A 22,699-nucleotide genomic window follows, 5' to 3' on the forward strand; every position below is an offset into this window, starting at 1 on the left:
GAATAGACTGTCCTTGCTCCAGGAATTGGTTTTAGATCCTTGATCAAATATAAGTTGGCCTTAGATGTTTGGATTGATTTCTGTCATTTCTATTCTGTTCCATTGGTCTAACCACCTGTTTCTGTACAAACACCATGCTGCTTTAATTACAACTGCCCTGTAGTATGTCCTGAAATCTGGTATTGTGATGCCTCCGGCTTTGTTTTTGTTATACAAGATTGCTTTAGCTGTTCGAGGTCTCCTGTGCCTCAATATGAATTTCAGCATCATTTTTTCCAGATCTGAGAAGAATGTCTTTGGTATTTTGATTGATATCACATTGAATCTATAAATTGCTTTTGGGAGAATGGGCATTTTGATGATATTGATTTTTCCAATCCATGAGCATGGAAGATTTTTCCATTTTTTGGTATTCTCTTCCATTTCTTTCTTTCAGATTTTGTAATTCTCATCGTAGAGATCTTTGACATCCTTGGTTAAGTGTATTCCAAGGTATTTGATTGTTTTTGTAGCTATTGTGAATGGGATTGATCTTAGAAGTTCTATCTCAGCCAAGGAAATGCCTGTGTATACAAAGGCTGTTGATTTTTGTGCATTGATTTTATATCCTGATACTTTGCCAAACTCTTCTATGAGTTCCAATAGTCTCTTAGTAGAGTTCTTTGGATCCCCTAAATAAAGAAACATATCATCTGCAAAGAGGGATAGTTTGAGTTCTTCCTTCCCAATTTGTATCCCTTTAATTTCCTTTTCTTGCCTAATGGTTCTGGCTGACATTCCAGTACTATATTGAATAACAATGGTGAGAGTGGGCATCCCTGTCTGGTACCAGATCTCAGTGGAAATTCTTCCAACGTTTCCCTATTCAACCGGATGCTGGCTGTGGGTTTTTCATAAATTGCTTGGATTGTACTGAGGAATCTTCCTTCTATACCCAATTTGCTTAGATTTTTCATCATGAAAAGGTGTTGTATTTTATCAAATGCCTTCTATGTATCTATTGAGAGAATCATATGGTTTTTCTTCTGCAGTTTTTTAATGTGGTGTATCACATTGATTGATTTGCACACATTGAACCATTCCTGAATGGCAGGGATAAATCCCACTTGGTCTGGGTGGATGGTCTTTCTGATGTGTTGTTGCATTCTATTGGCCAGAATTTTATTGAGGATTTTTGTGTCTATGTTCATCAGGGAAATTGGTCTGTGATTCTCTTTCTCTGTGGCATCTTTTTCAGTTTTAGAAATTTGGGTGATGCTGGCTTCATAGCAAGAATTTGAGAGGATTCCCTCTTTTTTGATTGTTCTGAATAGTTTGAGAATAATTTGAGTTAGTTCTTCTTTAACTGTCTTATAGAATTCAGCAATGAATTCATCTGGTCCTGGGCTTTTCTTTGTTGGGAGGGCCTTGATGGCAATTAGTGCCTGAGCACTAGCCCCAGTGGGTATAATATTCGTCTGCTCTGTCCCAAGGACCACACAAAGTATCTGTGCAGTCCTCAGTATAAGCTCAGATTCCCCTGCAATGTCTCTCACCAAGTAGCCAAGGCTATCGAGTTTGTGGCATCTCACACCAAGACTACTCACGTCTCAGCCACACCATGAGTTCTCCCACACACCCTCAGTTTTTCTTTTATTCACAGTCTCAGTTCATAAGTTCCACATATTCACTAGGTCTTAGTATCCTGTTATTACTCCCAACCAGAGTGAGGTCTTTCTGTTTGGTTGGGGGGGGGGGCGCAGCCCCGAGCGGGTATAGCTGTTATGTATGTTTAAAATGGCACCTGCTCTATTGTCTCGCATGCCTTTCTAAGGTGTGTGGAGAGACAGAATCATTTCTGTACCATATCTTTTGTTTTTTCTATCCTCTTTTAGGCTGGTTACTTTCCTCCATGGGGATTCAAGCCTTGTTCCCTCTTTGCTCTCCCTTCCACTTTTCTGCCAGTTTCTCGGCATACTGTGGTTTCGCCTCACCTCTCTTCCCAGCGCTGGTGTGGAGGAGAAGATTCTCAGCAGCTGGGCTCCTGAGCCGTGGGTGCTCATGTCCTCCACGTAGATCCACCGTGTCCCTCTAATTCTGGAAGAGTTTCCTCTGCTGTTTTTTCCCTAACTCTTCCCTGAGACTTCACTATCTCCACTTTTATTAAACTACCTTTTCTTGGACTATCAGTGTGCTCCCTCCCTTTTCCACCATCTTGGAGCCCCTTTCAAGCATAGAATTTAGGGATAAAAATATACACATGTATAGCTCAACAATAAAGAAACAATGTATTTAAAAATATGAGAAAAAGTTTGAATAGCCATTGCTGCAAAGATAATACTTCAGTGACCAACAATCAAATGGAAAGATGCATAGTCATAAGGACAATAAAATTGGAAACTACAATGGGATACCATTTTACAGCCACCAGGATGGTTTACTGTGTTCTTTTCATAAAATATTGTTCATTCATTCATTCAGTATTCATTTATTTTAGAGGTAGAGCTACAGGCAGAGAAGGAGAAACATAAAGGTATTCCATCCACTGGTTCACTCCCCAAATGACCACAATGGCAGGAGCTGTGCAGATCTGTAGCCAGAGTTCAGGATGTTATTCTGGGACTCCAACACGGGTGCAGGGGCCCAAAGACTTGGTCTGTTGTCTGCTACTTTCCTTGGGCACAGCAGGGAGCTTGATATTAAGAGGAGCAGCCGGGAAATTAACTGGTGCCCATATGGGATGCTGACTCCACAGGCAGAGGCTTAGCCCACTATGCCACAGCAATGGCCCCTCGTTGTGTTCTTAGAACTGTATATATCAAATATATGGAATTCTTTTTATAGAAATAAATAAATACATAAATAAATTTATTTATTTAGAGAAGAAATTATAGAAATTTTTAAAAGGACATTAAGAAGAGTTCCTGAAAATGTGGACAAACTTGGAGTTCTCATACATTTCTGGTAGCGATGTGAAATTGCACAGTCCCTCTAGAAAACAGTCTCTCAAATTGCTATACATAAACCTTATGAACCAGTAAGTGCATCCTACAAAGAATCCAAAACATACATCAGCACAAAAATGTATATACATGTTAATAGAGCAATATACTTAGTAGTCAGAAAAGAAAGCAACCCTAATGTTAATCACTTGACTAATATATAAACAAAAGTGGTATGCCCATACAGCTGAATACTGTTTAACTATAAAAGAGAGTAAAGTACGGATACATGTGACAATATGTATCAACATTGTAAACATTTATGTCAAGTGAAAGAAGTCCATTACAAAGACCACAAAACGTATGATTCCATTTACACAGAATGGTCATAATAGGCAATTCCATAAGACAGGAAGCAGATTAGTGATTGACTAGCGCTGGAGGTGGGGATCACTGGAGAATGATTACTTAACGGTGTGGCATTTCTTTTGGCATGATGAAATTATTCTAAAAATTGATTGTGGTGATGGCTGTGCAATTATGTGAATATACTAATGACCATTAAATTGTATCCTTTAATAGAGTGATTTTAATTGTATTTGAATTATATAACAATAAAAAGACAGATTAAACTTTGGGAAAGCTTTGATAAATAGCCCTCCAAAAAATGATACTAACACTCTTAAGAGTAGCATAGAATGGCATCCATTTCCCACCACCTTCTACATTTCATGTTATTAATGTTTCAAAATTCTAAAACTTTTATTAGAATTTGGGAAAATATTGGTAAAAGTCTCCCTTACATAAACCTTGAAGGTATACAACTTCTATAACCTAGCATCCTTTCACAGGTCAAGCCCTGGGGATTCAGATATGAATGAAACTCAAATGGTTCCCCACTCATGGGTAGTGGGGGACGTGGAACATGACAATTACAATAGAGAGGGATGGAGGGACCCTTCAGGGCTCCAAGGGTGTTCAAGTGGCATAATCCCTCAGTGTCAGGTAACTGAATGGAGTTAGGGAAGTTTTCCAAGAGGAAAGAAATCCTTAAATAAACAAGGAAAGAAGGTAGCCAGGATCAGCATCTCAAAGTGAAGTCTAAGACAGTAAAGTGAGTTTGCATAACTGCATACAATCAAACTTAGCTTTCAGTTGTATGTGGTATTGAAATCAAAGTCAGGTACAAGAGGCAGAGTAACAATAGAAAAGTTTGTGTCAGTATGACCAGGAATATATTTTTTTTCAGTTCAAATAACTTTATTTTAAACCACAATAATTTATTCTAAAATTTCAGGGGTTAAGGACCCTCTAAAGTGAATTTGTAAGCCTCTAAATGCCTACTACAGGAACCCATGGAGTGATAAAAAAGGAGTTAAAGAGAAAGAAGCATCAATGGAAACAGATCTAGAAATTAAACTATGGGGCTGGCACTGTGGTGCAGCGGGTTAATGCCCTGTCCTGAAGCGCTGGCATTCCATTTGGGTGCCGGTTCTAGTCCCAGCTGCTCCTCTTCTGATCCAGCTCTCTGCTATGTTCTAGGATAGCAGAAGATGACCCGAGTTCTTGGGCCCCTGAACCCACATGGGAGACCCAGAAGGGGCTCCTGGCTCCTGGCTTTGGATTGGCACAGCTCCGGCCGTTGCAGCCATCTGGGGAGTGAACCATCGGATGGAAGACCTCTCTCTCTGTCTCTATCTCTCTCTGTAACTCTGCCTTTCAAATAAATAAAATGAATCTTTTAAAAAAGACATTAAACTATTAGTATGAAGGGTATTCAATTAGTGTGCATTGCGAAAAAAAACTGCATGGATTTGAAAAATTTTGCACTAAAATAGTCTTTTAATTCCATTTTCCACAAACTTTTTGAAGTCCCCTTGTATGAACTATATACATGTCCTGAATATACTGTTAGTATGATTGTAATGACTTAAAACATAAGGTCATGTTACCTTAAAAAATAAGTATGGTTGCATGATCTTAAAAAAAAATAGCCGGCGCTGTGGCTTAACAGGCTAATCCTCCGCCTTGCAGCACCGGCACACCGGGTTCTAGTCCCGGTTGGGGTGCCAGATTCTTTTTTTTTTTCATTTATTAAACTTTTATTTAATGAATATAAATTTCCAAAGTACAGCTTATGGGTTACAATGGCTTCCCCCCTCCCATAACTTCCCTCCTACCTGCAACCCTCCCCTTTCCTGCTCCCTCTCCCCTTCCATTCACATCAAGATTCATTTTCAATTCTCTTTATATACAGAAGATCAGTTTAGTATGTATTAGGTAAAGATTTCAACAGTTTGCCCCATATAGCAACACAAAGTGAAAAAAACTACCATTGGAGTACTAGTTATAGCATTAAATAACAGTGTACAGCACATTAAAGACAGATATCCTACATAATATATTTTTAAAATTAATTAATTTTCTATGCCATTTCCAATTTAACACCAGGTTGTTTTTTTTTTTCATTTCCAATTATCTTTATATACAGAATATCGATTCAGTATATAATTAGTAAAGACCTCAACAGTTTGTACCCACGCAGAAACACAAAGTTTAAAAATACGGTTTCAGTACTAGTTATAGCATCACTTCACATTAGACAACACATTAAGGACAGATCCCACATGGGGTGTAAGTACACAGTGACTCCTGTTGCTGACTTAACAATTTGACACTCCTGTTCATGGTGTCAGTAATCTCCCTAGGCTCTAGTCATGAGTTGCCGAGGCTATGGAAGCCTTTAGAGTTCGCTGACTTTGATCTTATTCCGATAGGGTCATAGTCAAAGTGGAAGTTCTCTCCTCCCTTCGGAGAAAGGTACGTCCATCTTTGATGGCCCCGTTCTTTCCACTGGGATCTCACTCACAGAGATCTTTCATTTAGGTCTTTTTTTCCCATGGTATCTTGGCTTTCCATGCCTACAATACTCTCATGGGCTCTTCAGCCAGATCCGAATGCCTTAAGAGCTGATTCTGTTGGGATTGCATCAAATTGAGAAGTTTCTGTACTTCAAAAGAAACAGGAAAGTGAAGAGGCAACCGACAGAATGGGAAAAAATATTTGCAAACTATACTACAGATAAAGGGTTGATAACCAGAATCTACAAAGAAATCAAGAAAATCCACAACAACAAAGCAAACAATCCACTTAAGAGATGGGCCAAGGACCTCAATAGACATTTTTCGAAAGAGGAAATCCAAATGGCCAACAGACACATGAAAAAATGTTCAAGATCACTAGCAATCAGAGAAATGCAAATCAAAACCACAATGAGGTTTCACCTCACCCCGGTGAGAATGGCTCACATTCAGAAATCAACCAACAATAGATGCTGGAGAGGATGTGGGGAAAAAGGGACACTAACCCACTGTTGGTGGGAATGCAAACTGGTTAAGCCACTATGGAAGTCAGTCTGGAGATTCCTCAGAAACCTGAACATAACCCTACCATACAACCCAGCCATCCCACTCCTTGGAATTTACCCAAAGGAAATTAATTTGGCTAATAAAAAAGCCATCTGCACATTAATGTTTCTTGCAGCTCAATTCACAATAGCTAAGACCTGGAACCAACCCAAATGCCCATCAACAGTAGACTGGATAAAGAAATTATGGGACATGTACTCCATAGAATACTATACAGCAGAAAGAAACAACGAAACCCGGTCATTTGCAACAAGATGGAGCAATCTGGAAAACATCATGCTGAGTGAATTAAGCCAGTCCCAAAGAGACGAATTTCATTTGTTTTCCCTGATCGGTGACAACTGAGCACCAAAGAGGAAACCTGTTGAAGTGAAATGGACACTATAAGAAACAATGACCTGATCAGCTCTTGTCCTGACTCTAGATGTACAATGTAATACTTTATCCTTTTTAGTATTTGTTGTTGTTGTTGTTGTTCTAGTACTAGTGGTTGAACTCTGTAATTAACACACAATTATTCTTAGGTGTTTAAATTTTAACTGAAAAGTGATCCCTGTTAAATTTAAGAGTGGAAAAAGAGAGGGAGAAGATATACAATTTGGGACATGCTCAATCGGACTTGCCCCAAATGGTGGAGTTAGAAATGTGCCAGGGGATTCCAATACAATCCCATCAAGGTGGCATGTACCAATGCCATCTCACTAGTCCAAGTGATCAATTTCAGCTCACAATTGATGGCTCTGATAGGTCTAAGAGTCAAAGGGATCACACAAACAAGACAAGTGTCTGCTAATACTAACTGATAGAATCAAAAAGGGAGAGAAGGATCCAACATGGGAAGCGGGATACACAGCAGACTCATAGAATGGCAGATGACCAGTAATATTTTAACTTAAGTTCTTAAGAATCCTGCCTCTCTTGGAGTCCCTGTCCCGGCTGCTGTGGCCAAGGTTTCTGACTTAAATAAACCCTTGCTTTGCTCAGGGCCTCGTGCGCGTGGAAATTCTTCTATGGGACACAGAGCGGAGGTTGCCTTTCTTCGCAGCTGTGTCCCGCAATAGCTCAGCGCCATTGACTCGGATCCAGTGGAAATCCAAGCCCAGCAGGCACGGGATCGCCTCGCCAGAGAGGTAAAGAAAACAACAAAGGAAGGACTACATTTGCAGAGGTCTGACTGATGGAAAATTTGAGTGAAAAGTGGAAAAAAAAACAACAACAGTGAAGACTCTGTGGGAGAAGAGTAGAGAAGACAGGCACCATTGCAGCTAGCCCTTGTGACACTGACGGCTCTGAGCCATCACATTACCAAGTCAAGATATTCCTGAAGGAGAAGAAAAGGAAAAAGGTTTGGCAACCTGTAAAATAAGCTAATAGTTAAACCTCCCAGTTGTTGAAAGAGAAATGGACATCCAGATACAAGAAGCTCAAAGAACCACAAGCACAATCAACCAATAAAAGGTCTCTTCCAAGGAAAACTGCTATTAAATTGTCAAAAGTTAAAGATAGGTTGCTCCTCTTCCAGTCCAGCTCTCCGCTGTGGCCCGGGAAGACAGTGGAGGATGGCCCAAGTGCTTGGGCCCTGCACCCACCTGGGATACCAGGAGGAAGCACCTGGCTCCTGGCTTCAGATTGGTGCAGCACGCCGGCCATAGCGGCCATTTGGGGAGTGAACCAACAGCAGGAAGACCTTTCTCTCTGTCTCTCCCTCTCTCTTACTCTAACTCTGCCTGTCCAAAAAAATAAATAAATAAAATAAAAGATAGAAGAGAATCCTAATGGTGGTAAGAGAAAATCATCAAGTTACATATAAAGGAAAACCAATTAGATGAACATTAGACTTCTCAGTGGAAACCCTACAGGCCAGAAGAAAGTGGGATGAGATATTCAAGGCTTTCAAAAAAACTGGGACCAGCACTGTGTGGTGTAGTAGGTAAAGCCACCTCTTGTGGTACTAGCATCCCACATGGGTGCTGGTTTGAGTCCTGGCTGCTCCACTTCTGATCCAGCTCTCCGTTAATGTGCCTGGGATTGTAGTGGAAGACGGCCCAAGTCTTTGGGTCCCTGTACCCATGTGAGAGACACAGGAGACACTCCTGGATCCTGGCTTTGGACCAGCCCAGCTCCAGCTGTTTTGGCCATTTGGAGAGTGAATCAGTGGGTGCAAGATCTATATCTGCCTTTCAAATAAATAAATCTTTAAAAAAATAACTTTCAACCAAGAATATATCCAGTGAAGCTATAATTTAAAAGTGCAGCAGAAATATTTTATAGATAAGCAAAAACTGGGAGAATTCACCACCACCAGAACAGCCTTACAAGAAATTCCTAAGGGTGTCTTGCATTAGGAAGTAAACTTGAAACACATGTCACCACCAAATTCATTAACAGGTAGAATCATTATCCAATAAACAAAATGACAAGTGTTAGTTATTATCAATACTAACATTGAATGTAAATGGATTAAATTGACAAACCAAAAGACATAGGTTGGCTGAATGAATAAAAAACCATGATCCCACGATATGCTTCCTACAAGAAAGTCACTTCACAGACAAAGATACACACAGACTGAAAGTGAAGGATTGAAAAAGATATACCAGGCAAACGAAAACCCAAAACCAAGCAGACATAGCTATCCTGAGATCAGATAAAATAGACTTTAAATAAAAAATGTAAAAAGATAAAGACATTATATTTTGATAAAAATTCCAATTCAGCAAGAAGATGTAACAATCATGAATATATATGCACTCAAGACTACCCAGATACAAACAGCAAATACTATTAGAACTAAGTGGGATTCATCCCCGGTATGCAGGGATGGTTCGACATTCACAAAACAATCAACGTAATACACTACATTAACAGACTGCAGAAGAAAAACCATATGATTCTCTCAATAGACGCAGAGAAAGCATTTGATAAAATACAACACCCTTTCATGATGAAAACTCTAAGCAAACTGGGTATGGAAGGAACATTCCTCAATACAATCAAAGCAATATATGAAAAACCCACGGCCAACATCCTATTGAATGGGGAAAAGTTGGAAGCATTTCCACTGAAATCTGGTACCAGACAGGGATGCCCTCTCTCACCACTGCTATTCAATATAGTTCTTGAAGTTTTAGCCAGAGCTATTGGGCAAGAAAAAGAAATTAAAGGGATACAAATCGGGAAGGACGAACTCAAACTATCCCTCTTTGCAGATGATATGATTCTTTATTTAGGGGACCCAAAGAACTCTACTAAGAGACTGCTGGAACTCATCGAAGAGTTTGGCAAAGTAGCAGGATATAAAATCAATGCACAAAAATCAACAGCCTTTGTATACACAGGCAATGCCACGGCTGAGGAAGAACTTCTAAAATCAATCCCATTCACAATAGCTACAAAAACAATCAAATACCTTGGAATAAACTTAACCAAAGACGTTAAAGATCTCTACGATGAAAACTACAAAACCTTACAGAAAGAAATAGAAGAGGATACCAAAAAATGGAGAAATCTTCCATGCTCATGGATTGGAAGAATCAATATCATCAAAATGTCTATTCTCCCAAAAGCAATTTATACATTCAATGCAATACCAATCAAGATACCGAAGACCTTCTTCTCAGATCTGGAAAAAATGATGCTGAAATTCATATGGAGACACAGAAGACCTCGAATAGCCAAAGCAATCCTGTACAACAAAAACAAAGCCGGAGGCATCACAATACCTGATTTTAGGACATACTACAGGGCAGTTGTTATCAAAACAGCATGGTACTGGTACAGAAACAGATGGATAGACCAATGGAACAGAATAGAAACACCAGAAATCAATCCAAACATCTACAGCCAACTTATATTTGACCAAAGATCCAAATCTAATCCCTTGAATAAGGACAGTCTATTCAATAAATGGTGCTGGGAAAATTGGATTTCCACGTGCAGAAGCTTGAAGCAAGACCCATACCTTTCACCTTACACAAAAATTCACTCAACATGGATTAAAGACTTAAATCTACGACCCGAAACCATCAAATTATTAGAGAGCATTGGAGAAACCCTGCAAGATATAGGCACAGGCAAAGACTTCTTGGAAAAGACCCCAGGAGCACAGGCAGTCAAAACCAAAATTAACATTTGGGATTGCATCAAATTGAGAAGTTTCTGTACTTCAAAAGAAACAGGAAAGTGAAGAGGCAACCAACAGAATGGGAAAAAATATTCGCAAACTATACTACAGATAAAGGATTGATAACCAGAATCTACAAAGAAATCAAGAAAATCCACAACAAAAAAACAAACAACCCACTTAAGAGATGGGCCAAGGACCTCAATAGACATTTTTCGAAAGAGGAAATCCAAATGGCCAACAGACACATGAAAAAATGTTCAAGATCACTAGCAATCAGAGAAATGCAAATCAAAACCACAATGAGGTTCCATCTCACCCCGGTGAGAATGGCTCACATTCAGAAATCTACCAACAATAGATGCTGGAGAGGATGTGGGGAAAAAGGGACACTAACCCACTGTTGGTGGGAATGCAAACTGGTTAAGCCACTATGGAAGTCAGTCTGGAGATTCCTCAGAAACCTGAACATAACCCTACCATACAACCCAGCCATCCCACTCCTTGGAATTTACCCAAAGGAAATTAATTTGGCAAATAAAAAAGCCATCTGCACATTAATGTTTCTTGCAGCTCAATTCACAATAGCTAAGACCTGGAACCAACCCAAATGCCCATCAACAGTAGACTGGATAAAGAAATTATGGGACATGTACTCCATAGAATACTATACAGCAGTAAGAAACAACGAAACCCAGTCATTTGCAACAAGATGGAGCAATCTGGAAAACATCATGCTGAGTGAATTAAGCCAGTCCCAAAGAGAAAAATATCATTTGTTTTCCCTGATCGGTGACAACTGAGCGCCAAAGGGGAAACCTGTTGAGTGAAATGGACACTATAAGCAACAATGAACTGATCAGCTCCTGTCCTGACTTTAGATGTACAATGTAATACTTTATCCTTTTTAGTATTTGTTGTTGTTGTTGTTGTTCTAGTACTATTGGTTGAACTCAGTAATTAACACACAATTATTCTCAGGTATTTAAATTTTAACTGAAAAGTGATCCCTGTTAAATCTAAGAGTGGGAAAAGAGAGGGAGGAGATGTACAATTTGGGACATGCTCAATCGGACTGGCCGCAAATGGTGGAGTTAGAAATGTGCCAAGGGATTCCAACACAATCCCATCAAGATGGCATGTACCAATGCCATTGCACTAGTCCAAGTGATCAATTTCAGCTCACAATTGATAGCTCTGATAGGTCTAAGAGTCAAAGAGATCACACAAACAAGACAAGTATCTGCTAATACTAACTGATAGAATCAAAAAGGGAGAGAAAGATCCAACATGGGAAGTGGGATACACAGCAGACTCATAGGATGGCAGATGTCCTAAACAACACTCTGGCCTCAGAATCAGCCCTCAAGGCATTCAGATCTGGCTGAAGAGCCCATGAGAGTATAGCAGGCATGGAAAGCCAAGATATCATGGAAAAAAAAAGACCTAAATGAATGATCTCTGTGAGTGAGATCCCAGTGGAATGAACGGGGCCATCAAAGAAGGAGGTACCTTTCTCTGAAGGGAGGAGAGAACTTCCACTTTGACTATGACCCTATCGGAATAAGATCAAAGTCAGCGAACTCTAAAGGCTTCCATAGCCCTGGCAACTCATGACTAGAGCCTAGGGAGATTACTGACGCCATGAACAGGAGTGTCAAATTGTTAAATCAGCAACAGGAGTCACTGTGTACTTACACCCCGTGTGGGATCTGTCCCTAATGTGTCGTCTAAAGCCAAGTGATGCTATAACTAGTACTGAAACAGTATTTTTATACTTTGCATTTCTGTGTGGGCACAAACTGATGAGGTCTTTACTAATTATATACTGAAGTGATCTTCTGTATATAAAGAGAATTGGAAATGAAAAAAAAAACAACCTGGTGTTAAAATGGAAATGGCATAGAAAATTAATTAATTTAAAAAATTATGTAGGATCTCTCTCTTTAATGTGCTGTACATTGCTATTTAATGCTATAATTAGTAATCCAATGGTAGTTTTTTCACTTTATGTTGCTATATGGGCAAAATGTTCAAATCTTTACCTAATATATACTAAACTGATCTTCTGTATACAAAGAGAATTGAAAATGAATCTTTACATGAATGGAAGGGGAAAGGGAGCGGGAAAGGGGAGGGTTGTGGGCGGGAGGGAAGTTATGGGAGGGGGAAAGCCATTGTAACCCATAAGCTATACTTTGGACACTTATATTCATTAAATAAAAGTTTAATAAAAAAATAGACTCTAACAATATCAATAAAGATACATGTGAGTTGAAACATACTATTGAGCAAATGGACCTAAAGTTCATTTATAGGACATTTCACACAACAGCCACATTATGTTCATTAGCACATGGTACATCGTCTAGGTTAGATCACATATTAGGCCACAAACCATGTCTCAGGAAAGTGAAAAAGATTGAAATCATACCATGTATCTTCTAGACATCAAAGTAATAAAACTATGAGTCAACAAGAATAATAGCACACTCATAAATACTGGGAAATTAAATGACACAAACAGAACCATAGTCATCATTATGAAGGAATATGAAGGCAGAAAATCTAGTAAAAGTACAAGGGGAATTCAAAGTAAATAACAGAAATATACATGGAAAAACAGACCAACTTGTTACTTTTCAATAATAACCTTGAATGTAAATAGCTTAAATTCTCCAATTGAAAGATACAGACTGGCTGAATGGATTAAAAAACAACACCCATCTATTTGCTGCCTACAAGAAACACATCTCACCAACAGATACAGATTGAAAGTAAAATAATGAAAAAAGATATCAATGGTTATGGAAAGCAAAAATGAGCAGGTGTAGAAATCCTAACATTATAAAAAATAGACTTTAACACAAATGCTGTTAAAAGAGACAAGGAAGGGTACTATGTAATGATTAAGAAATCAATTCAACAGGAAGATATGACTACAATAAATGTATATTCACCCAATGCTAGGGTGTCAGGCTATTTAAACAAATGTTAATGGATCTAAAGGGAGACACAGTCTCCAATATGATAGTAATGGGGGACCTCAACACCCCACTTTCATCAATGGACAGATCAACTAGAGAGAAAATCAACAAACAACAGAGCTATTCAAGTTCAGAAGCCACCTCACTCCAAAGAAAACAGTCAACAAAGAGGCAACTGACAGAATAGGAGAAAATATATTTGCAAACTATGCAACTGAAAAAGGATTAATATCCAGAATCTGTACAGAGCTCAAGAAACTCAACAAAACAATGTAGTTAAGAAATGGGCAAAGAACCTGAACAGACATTTTTTTTTAAAAAAAATTTTCCAACTTTTATTTAATAAATACAAATTTCCAAAGTAAAAAAAAAAGAATCCTGATGCTCCATCATGGGCCACATGTAGAACTTTCCAAGTTCCAGCCCTCTAAAATGCACAAGGATATGTACAGGGCCGTATCTATAGCTTTTGAAACATTTCACTGGGTCTTATAGCAGTGACATCTGCCCTCACATCAAAGGATCTTGCCTAGCCAATTCCATTTAGCCCACAGTTCTGAGTTATGACAGTTGGAAACTTCAAGAATGATGAAGGGATTGAAGATGAAAAGTAATTGTGGGCCGGCGCCATGGCTTAACAGGCTAATCCTCCGCCTTGCGGCACCGGCGCACCGGGTTCTAGTCCCGGTTGGGGCGCCTGATTCTATCCCTGTTGCCCCTCTTCCAGGCCAGCTCTCTGCTATGGCCCGGGAAGGCAGTGGAGGACGGCCCAAGTCCTTTGGCCCTGCACCCGCATGGGAGACCAGGAGAAGCACCTTGCTCCTGTCTTTGGATCAGTGCGATGTGCTGGCTGCAGTGGCCATTGGAGGGTGAACCAACGGCAAAAACAAAGACCTTTCTCTCTGTCTCTCTCTCTCACTATCCACTCTACTTGTCAAAAAAAAGAAAGAAAAGAAAAAAAGAAAAGCAATTGTGAAAGTCTTAGGGAATGAAGCCAGTGGAGAACCATGTGAGAAACAGTCCCCCAGAGCAACAGTGCCCTCAGGGCCCCTAAACCCAGTATTTCTGGTTGGCACAGCAGCTAATAATTTACCAATCTTCTCGTTTTTATGCCATCACAGGATATTAGTCAAGATCATATTACATACGGGAAAACTGAAGCTTTTTTTTGACAGGCAGAGTTAGTGAGAGAGAGAGAGAGACAGACAGACAGAGAGAAAGGTCTTCCTTTTTCTGTTGGTTCACCCCCCAAGCGGCTGCTATGGCCAGTGCGTTGAGCTGGTGCCTCCTCCTGGTCTCCCATGCAGGTGCAGGGCCCAAGGACCTGGGCCATCCTCCACTGCACTCCTGGGCCACAGCAGAGAGCTGGAATGGAAAAGGAGCCACCGGGACAGACTCCGGCGCCCCGACTGCGACTAGAACCCGGTGTGCCGGCGCTGCAGGCGAAGAATTAGCCCAGTGAGCTGTGGCGCCAGCCAAAACTGAAGCTTTTATAAAGAAAGGAATGGGTTTATCTGAGCTTGAACAGAGAATTTATAGCTTTACAGGCTGAGAGAATAAAAACAGGGCTATTTGTGGTCATATGGTAGGTGAGACCACTGTGACTATGATGATATAGGAAATAGGAAAATCTACCAAGAGGCTTTGCTGTGTGGCATTATCTTGGTGCTTTCAACCGCTGTTCAGTTTGGCCCTCAGTCTGGCAGTCTCAAAAACTTGGTCTTCTCAGTGTCTCAAAACTGGAGAGACTCAGGAGGCTTACTTGTGCTGATTACCTGCAAGAGTGTGGTGTAAGAAAACCAGGATGCTACTTAATAATGGACAGTTTATATTGACCTGCTCACTACATTCCCTCTCTTTAATGTGTAAGTGTTACCAGGTATCAGGTGCTATTATGTTTTATATGATAATTCTATGAAGTAGATATTCTTATTAACTCCATTTTGGCATGGAGAAACTAAGGCATACAAGATTATGTAAGAGACAAGTCTGCTCTGTCCACATGGGCTTCATTGACTCTATTATGCTTCTTTGGCTCATGGATACATTCTTTCGTTAGATATGTCAAAATTGTCATCCAAGTTACAGTCAGGTCTTGTCACTCTGGAAGGCATTATGTTTCACAAAGGTGATTTTCCTATCTAATTCATTATACATTTAAGTTTAATTCTCAAAATTTTATTTCCAAGTTCCTGGGAAAATTTTCATACTTTCTTATATTGCCTAGAAGTTTCAATCATACAAATTTTTATAAATCCAACAAATGTTTTAAAAGATGTATTTTTTGAAAGTTAGAGTTATAGACGGAGAGGAAGAGAGAGAGAGAGAGAGAGAGAGAGAGAGAGAGAGAGAGAGAGAGAGAGAGATCTTCCATCTGCTGGTTCACTTTGCAGATGGCCTCAATGGCCAGTGCTGGGCTAGACCAAAGCCAGGAGCCAAGAAGTTCATCTGAGTCTCCCATATGAAAGGCAGGGACCCAAACACTTGGCCATCTTCTGCTCTTTTTCCAAGGCTATTAGCAGGGAGTTGGATCAGAAGTGGAGCATCCAGGATTCAAACTGGCATTCATATGGAATGCTGGCATGGCAGGCAGAGGCTTTGCCCACTATGCCACAATGCTGGCCACTAGAAATGCAGCAATTTTTAATCTTCACATTTTGTAAGTCTTTTCTATGGTTTTATATTTTACATTAATGGCTGTATTAATTTTCCCTCTAGTAGATATCTTACAGTTTCCATAGATACTCTCTTATTAATAATAATAGCTTTATTACAAATCTTGAAAAAATATTTCTCATTCACTCTCAATGACAATTATTTTTAAGACTACAGAAGTAACACATGAGTATTTTCTCCATTAAAAACGTTGAAATTTTACACACAAGATTAATTATATCATTCCACAGTTCCCGTTACCCCACTTCTCAAGGATATCCACTATTACAATCTAGGTTTGTATGCTTCCAGATTTTTTTCTGTGAATTTACACACACACACACACACACATACACACATGCATATAAAATATATAATGCTATTTTCTGTGTATCTTTTTTGCATAAGCAAAACTATACTAACATTTTTAGATTGCTTTATTTATCCAAGATGAATTTCATCATCATTTTTTTCTATATCTGAGAAGAATGTCCTTAGCATTTTGATTGGGATCCCATTGAATCTGTAAATTGCTTTTGGTAGTATCGACATTTTAATGATATTGTTTTTTTCCAATCCATGAACATGGAAGATTTTTCCTTTTTACGTGTCTTCTTCAATTTCTTTCTTTAATGTTTTGTAATTTTCGTTATAGAGATCTTTGACATCCTTGGTTAAATTTATTCCAAGATATTTATTTTTTGTAGCTATTGTGAATGGGTCTGATCTTAGAAGTTCTTTCTCAGCCATGGCATTGTCTGTGTTTACAAAGGTTATTGATTTTGTGTGTTAGTTTTATATCATGCTACTTTACCAAACTCTTCTATGGGTTCCGATAGTCTCTAAGTGGAATCTTTTGTATCATCTAAGTATACAATCACATCAACTTTAAATAGGAATACTTTGATTTCCTCCTTTCCAATGTGTATGCCTTTGATTTCTTTTTCTAGCCTATGGCTTTGGCTAAAACTTTCAGGACTATATTGAACAGCAATGGTTAGAGTGGGTACCCTTTTCTGGTTCCAGATATTAGTGGGAATGCTTCCAACTTTTCTTCATTCTGTAAGATGCTGGCCTTGGGTTTGTCATGAATTGCCTTGATTATATTGAGCAATGCTCCTTCTATACCCACTTTGCTTAAGGTTTTCACCATGAAGGGATGTTGTATTTTATCAAATGCTTTAACTACATCCACTGAGATAGTCCTATGGTTTTTGCTTTTCAATTTATTAATGTGATGTATCACATTGATTGATTTTTCAAATGTTGAGCCATCCCTGCATATCAAGGATAAATCCCACTTGGTCCAGGTGAATGATCTTTCTGATGTGTTGTTGGATTTGATTGGCTAGTATTTTGTTGAGGATTTTTGAATCTATATTCATCAGGGAAAATGGTCTGTAGTTCTCTTTCTCTACTGCATCTTTTTTCAGGTTTAGGAATTCAGATGCTGCTGGTTTCATAAAAGGAGTTTGGGAGGATTTTCTCCCTTCCAATTGTTTTGAATAGCTTTAGAAGAATTGGAGTTAGATATCCTTAAATGTTTGGTAGAATTCAGTAGTAAAGCCATCTGGTTCCAGGGTTTTCTTTGTTGGGAGTGTCTTTTTTACTGATTCAATTTCTGCCTTGGTTATTGGTTAATTTATGTTTTCTATGTATTCAGGGCTCAATTTTGGTAGGTTGTATGTGTCCAGGAATCTATATATTTATTCTAGGTTTTCAGATTCATTGGCATATACCTTTTTGTAGTAAGTCTTGATGATTATTTTTATTTCTGTGGTATATTGTTATATTTCCTTGTTCATCTCTAATTTTATTGATTTAGGTCTTTTTTTAGGTTAGTTGGGTCAATGATGTATCTTGTTTATTTTTTTCAAAAAAAGCTCTTAATTTCAATGTATTGTTTTTTACTCATTTCAATTTTATCTCTCTAATTTAATCATTTTTGGGTTTGGTTTGCTGTTGCTTTTTCTAGGTCTATGAGATGCATTGATGGCTCATTATTTTGTGTCTTTCCAATTTCTTTATGTAGGCACCAATTGCTGTAAACTTCCTCTTAACACTACTTTTGCTGTATCTCATAAGTTTTGATATGGTGTTCTATCATCTTCATTTGTTTCCAGAAACTTTTTGATTTCTCTTTTGATTTCTTCTATGACTGATTGTTCATTCAGGATCATATTGTTCAGTCTTCCCTTTTTTCATATGTTCTAGAGATTCTTGAGTTGTTGATTTCCAGCTATTTGATTGTGATCAGAGAAGATGCATAGTATGATTTTGATTTTTTGGAATTTGCTGACACTGGATTTATGGCCTAGGATATGGTCTATTCTAGAGGAAGTTCCACACACTGATGAGAAGAATATGTATTCTGCAACTGTAAGATGAAACATTCTGTAGATATCTTAGGTCCATTTGGTCTATATTGTCAATTAACGCTTGTTTTCCTGTTAATTTTCTAAGTGCTTGATCTACCCATTGCTGAAAGTGGGGTCTTAAAGTCCCCCATTACTATTGTATTGGAGTCTATGTCTCCCTTTAGATCCATCAGCATTTCTTTTAAATAGTCAGGTGCCCTGTAATTGGGTGCATATATGTTTATTATAATCACATCTTCTTGTTGAACTGATCCTTTAAACATTACATAGTGCCCTTATTCATCTCTTTTAACAGTTTTTGTGTTAAAGTCTATTCTGTCTGATATTAAGGTGGCTACACAAGCTCTTTTTTGGTTTCTGTTAGAGTGGAATATCTTTTTTAAAGCCTTTCATTTTCAGTCTGCAAGTATCTTTGTTGATGAGATGTGTTTCTTGTACGTAGCAAATATATGAGTCTTTTTTAAAATCCATTCAGCCAGTCTGTATCCTTTAATTGTAGAGATGAGGCCATTTGCTTTCAAGGTGACTATTGAAAAGTAACAACTTCGCCCTACCGTTTTCCCATGAATATTCCTATTGTTTGCTTTGTGTTTCCTTTGTACTTTTACTGGGAGAATTTCTGTATTCACATTCTTTCATATCAATGACCATGTTTGTGTGTTTCTGTTTGTAGCACATCATTAAGCATCTTTTGTAAATCTGAATGAGTAGTGACAAATTCCTTCAATTTCTGTTTGTAATGGAAGATCTTTGTAATGGAAGGTGTTCTGGGTTGACTTTTTTTCTCTGAAATCTTAAGAATATATCTCGCTATTCTCTCCTAGCCTGTAGGTTTCTGATGAGAAGTCAGCTGTGCATTTAATTGGACATCCTCTAAAAGTAATCTGGTGTTTCACTCATGCACATTTTAGAATCTTTTCCTTATGTGTTATTGTGGAAAGATTGACTACAATGTATCATGGTAAAGATCTTCTCTGGACATGTCTATTAGGAATTCTATGTGCTTCTTGTACTTGTTTACCCATTTCTTTCTACAAAATAGGGAAGTTTTCTATAATTATTTCACTAATAAAGCCTTCTATTCTATTATTTTTTTCAATGCCTTTAGGAATTCCTAAGACCCATATGTTGAGTCATTTGATAGTATCCCATAAATCTCCAACACAGTTTTTATTTTTTCTAATTTCTCTTCTTTATTTGCCTAACTGTAAAATTTCCAAAGATTTGTGTTCTGGCTCAGATATTCTTTCTTCTTCCCTAATAAGTCTGTTGTGAAGGCTTTCCACCACATTTTTTGATGATTTATTTTATTTATTTGAAAGACAGAGTTACAAATAGAGGGATAGAGACAGCTCTTTTATCTGCTTGTTGACTCTCCAAATGGCTGCTATGGCTGGAGCTAAGCCAATTCAAAGCCAGGAGCCAGTATCTTCCTCCAAGTCTCCCAAGTGGGTGCAGAGATCCAAGGACTTGAACCATCCTACACTGCTTTCCCAGACATCAATAGGGAAACAGATTGGAATTGGAGCAGCCAGTACTCCAACTGGTACCTATATGAGAGGTCAGTGCTGTGGCCTGGGGCTTTAACCCACTATGGCACAATGCTGTCATTTTTATTTGATCTATTGAATTCTTCATTTCTATCATTTCCTTTTGATTTCTTTTTAATATCTCAATTTCAAGGAAAAATTTTCATTCATGTCATGTATGGATTTCTTTAACTCATGGCTTTGCTTCTCTTACATCTGAGTAATTCTACAGTCAATTTTTGAATTCCATTTATGGCATTTCATGAATCTCTTCACCTTCATCCTAGTATTGAAGTGTTGCTGTGTTCCTTTTGGGAGTCATGTTGTCTTCCTTATTCTTGTTTCTTAATTTCTGCATTTATTTTTAGGCATTTGTAGAGACACTTGCTTTTTTTCCCTCTGATGGCTTTTACCTTTGGACTATGCCTCTTTGGCTTAGTGGAGTGTCTGCTCTCCCAGTGAGTACCGAGAGGAGCATATTGGGTGTGGCCAGGGAGCTCTGTTCAGTGTTCCAGGGTGGGAGCAGTGTCCAAGGTGACACCCAAGTTGGGCATGGTAAATCTCTTTCTCCCTTTTTTTTTCAATTTGAGGGTAGGGTTTGATCAACTCTGTTGGTGTAGTCTCACACTCGCTCATCTTCTCTCCTCCAAGGCAGCCAATGCCCAGGTGTGGTAGCTCCAGTGTGTGCAATATTCATCCAAGATGCCACAAGAACCACACAAATGATCTGTGCAGTCCTCATTGTTAGCATGGATCCTGCTGCAACGACCCACTCCAGGCAATCAGACAGTCCTGAGCACGTGGAGCCAATCACAGTGACTGCTTAGAAATTCAGCCACACCATGCACCCTCCCATGAAGCCACAGTGTTTTCACAGTCCAGCACACAAGAGTCCTACAGTCATGGTGCACTGAGGATCCACTCTGCCCTGCCAGTCTGTCCAGTCCATAGAGAGGTATGGACGCTCCCAGAGTCAGCTGCCTGTGGGTACTTCTCCCTGGAAGCTTAAACCCCAAAGTCTGTGACATGTTGGGAGACTGGAAGTACCTCACAGTCCTATGTTGTGCCCAGTCCCTTGTCAATTCTCCAGCCAGGCTCAGGCATCTCCTCTTGGTTAGTTGCTGGGTATGCAGACACAAGCTAGTGCAGCTCTCCAAAATGGCACCCACCTTATCTCAGTTAGTTACAGGACACCATTGTTGGGTATTGAGGGAAAGTATGCCCCTTTTCTTTCTAGGTTGGCGGGTACACTGTCTCCCACAGGGTTCCAAGCTGGACTCATGCCAGGCTCTCCCTGCAGCTTTATTGCTTGTAGCTTGGGCTGCTGCAGTCTGGTCTCACCTCACTCTCCAAAGCCGGTGCTGAGGCTCTTGACTGCTGGGGTCCTGTGACGTGTCCACAGCATCCCTGTAAATGCATAGTCTCTACTACAGTTTTCTCCCTAACTCTTCCTGGAGATTGCACTCTCTCCACTTTTATTAACACTATCTTCCTGTAGACTAGAGCAGTAAGCTCCCTCCCTATTCTGCCAGCTTCTCCCTGCTCCCTGACTTTCAAATAAATAAATAAATATTTTTAACTTTTATTTAATGAATATAAATTTCCAATGTACAGCTTATGGATCACAATGGCTTCCCCCTCCCATAACTTCCCTCCCACCCACAACCCTCCCATCTCCCGCTCCCTCTCCCCTTCCATTCACATCAAGATTCATTTTCAATTCTCTTTATATACAGAAGATCAGTTTAGTATATATTAAGTAAGGATTTCAACAGTTTGCACCAACATAGACACAAAGTGAAACATACCGTTGGAGTACTAGTTATAGCATTAAATCACAATGCACAGAACATTAAGGACAGAGATCCCGTTCCGGATCTAGTGGATGTGACACAGAGGACCTACAGGGAGCCCACCGCGTGGAAACCCAACCGCGCGAGACGAGCCGCAGAATCTCGCCAGCGCAGGAACAAACGGAAGGTAAGACAAAGACGTCAGAAACCCGAGACATTGGTGGGGGGGGGGGAAGCAGAGGCTTCTCTCTTCACTCACTGAGCAAAACAAAGACCAGGTGCCATTTTACATATGTAAAGCGCCGCCAAGGAGTTCACAAACTCAGTAACTTTGGAACTTTGGTGAAACTTGAGAACACACTGAGGGCTGCATAAGCTCTTTGTGTGGTCCCAGGGGTATATCAAAGGAATACTCACAGAGGCCAGATTTCAACTACCCTCAATTCCACTCACCTGTGCCAAATTACTTCCAAACTCCACTCACCTGCGCCTAATTACTTCCCAACTGAGTCAATAAAGAGAGAGAGAGAGAGAGAGAGAGAGAGATCCAGCAAGGAGCAAGGGAGAGAACAATCTGGGTGAGCCGCTTTTTGCACAGCCTTAAACCTGAAGAATCAAGCGGAGCTCTCTGGCCACACCCATCACAGCCTCTAAGGATCCATCAAAGCAGACAGCCCACTTAGAGGCATAGTATAATGAGAAAAAAACACCACAGGAAAAAAAAAACCATAAATTATCTCCAACATGCCAAACAACAAACGAAGAAACCTAGGTCACAAGAGCAAGGAAGACACTATAATGCCCCCAAATGACCAAGACACCCCAATGCAAGATTATGAAGATGATGAGATAGAGGAAATGCAAGAAGCAGATCTCAAAAAATTG

The sequence above is a fragment of the Lepus europaeus genome, chromosome X (assembly GCF_033115175.1).
Source record: "Lepus europaeus isolate LE1 chromosome X, mLepTim1.pri, whole genome shotgun sequence".
Lineage (NCBI taxonomy): Eukaryota > Metazoa > Chordata > Mammalia > Lagomorpha > Leporidae > Lepus > Lepus europaeus.